Source organism: Chinchilla lanigera, unplaced genomic scaffold (genome assembly GCF_000276665.1).
Source record: "Chinchilla lanigera isolate Chin_1 unplaced genomic scaffold, ChiLan1.0 scaffold00012, whole genome shotgun sequence".
In the NCBI taxonomy this organism is placed as follows: domain Eukaryota; kingdom Metazoa; phylum Chordata; class Mammalia; order Rodentia; family Chinchillidae; genus Chinchilla; species Chinchilla lanigera.
The window spans coordinates 12,982,671-12,984,852 of record NW_004955413.1 but is presented as its reverse complement, the minus strand read 5'-3'; positions in this window follow the sequence as shown (position 1 = coordinate 12,984,852).

The window sequence follows — 2,182 nt, the reverse complement described above, 5'->3', positions numbered from 1 at the left end:
TGCAGCCTTTACCATCACTTTGGACATCTGTCTTCCAGCTTCCACTACAGACTCCATAGCCTACAAGGGCAGACCTCTGGCTTCCTGATAGAGACTCACCCGAAGCTCTGAGGTGAGCTCCAGGTCTTCAGCCTTTGGCTGAATCTTCTGGCTAGCACACTGCTCTTTTGCATTTTTACACAACTTACCATGCAGGTGGTCATTCATAGCCATCTGTTCATCTGGTGAATCCTAACTGATACATTTATAAAGCATTCCCCTCTTATCAAATAAGAAATACCAAATTGCCCAGAATAAAAAGAATGCTTTACTGAGGGTGGAATGGAACTTGGAGAATTAGCTGACATTCTCTTCATAGAACACTTGTCAAGTAACCCTAGAACTGTTATCCCAGTTTCCCAATGTTAATCTCTTCCCCACCAACATAGCCTCCCAGCACTGCCTGTTTGATCCTTCAGAACAGTTCTGATCAAACCATTGTTTCACTGGAATCTGTTAGTGAGTCCCTTCATCTGAAATGTAAGCCAGTGCCTTGAGAAAAAGTCTTTCTCAGCCTTATCCATAGAATGTATCAGAATTCAGTGTAAGATGACAGCAGTTGGGAAATGGAACACATCATTTTACCTACTTCGGTCACCTTCTGAGCTGTTGAAATCTTGGCTGCAAAAGTACAGATATACCTATACTTGGTTACAATAGTACCTGAAGGACTTATTACTCCACTTTCTGTCTTTGAAAAGAAGGATTTATGGAGAGCCACTAAGCAGGTGTTTAGAAAGACTAACATTATTTTTTAGTGTCAGTGTGGAAAATTTTTAAATTTCTGTCTGGAAACACTCGGAATTGGCAAGTTCCTGTCACCCTCTAAAGAAGCTGGTTGTTAAAAACCAGAGACTATTAACAGTGCTATGTGAGAGAGAAGGGAGATTAAAACAGTTGGTGGACTCCTGGAGGAGAAACTGTACAAGGCCAAGGCAGAGAGGCTGCAGAAGCACTTGGGGAGAGAGCTGAGGAGAGGAAGTAGCTGGGGAATAAGGCGCACTTTGAAGAAGAACAGAGGTGAGTTACGGAGACTTTTCATTATGTTTCCGAGCACAGTGTGTATGGAACTCTCCTCTTCTTTTACTGTGCAGTCTTTGGAAAAATTTCCAACTGTTTTAATGGTTTAGGAACTGAGTTTTCCTTCCACAAATTATGAGAGATGTTGAACCAGGCTCCAAGAAACATGTCAAGGACAGAGGGCAGCTCACAGATATGGCCCCACCTTGCCTAAACAACTGTTATGCAGTTAACACACAACAGGCTCTGGTCACAGTTCCAGTCCCTCCTTAGGAAGAAGATGACGTAACTGGATTCCATAAGTCAATAATGGGTAATAACGATTCAGTGTTTTTCTCTTGTATGACCTATTTTATTTATGGCAGCACAGCCCACACTGTCTCTTGCTATAGATTCCCTTATTGGGAAGTTTCAAAATTTACTTTGGCACTTGCTCATAGTGCGGTCTATGTATGGAAGTCTATCTGTGATTCTGTGACTTTTTCATGAAGCTTTTCCTTGTCAGTATTTTTTTTTTTTTCAGTACTGAGGGCTTTTGAAGGGAGATAGTTGCCCAGGCTGGCCTTGAACCTGCAACCTTCCTTTCTCAGCTTCCCCAGCTGCTAAGATGAGAGGTACCATGCCTGGCTTTTCAGTGTGATCTTTAAGTGATGGATCAGGAAAGGCAAAATAGTAATTAGCTTATGGGGCTAGTGGGAAAATTACTTGACAGTACATACAATTCCTGATGAGGCAGAGAAAACAAAAGAAGAGGGTGAGAGTCTGACTGTGTAGCTTACTCCAGAGATGGTTAATTATGCGCATTCTACCAGCGTCCATTGCTACATCTGTCTCTCCTCTGTCCTTCCCAAAAGTGCCTTCTATCTCACCACAATGTAAAATCCACATGGCCTAACTTTGCTCACATGTCTTCTTAATTGTGAGACTCCTACTCGGTTAAGAGTGATTTCATTCTCTGGTGATTTTTTGTAGCAAATTATATGTACCTCCTTGATGGTAAGTTTATGTCATCTTGTAATTCAATTCTTCTTATAATTTGAAAACTCATGTTAGACCACCCCAACTCAAATTTGAATATGAAGAATAACCCTAAGTTTGTTTAAAAATCAATATATACACATAC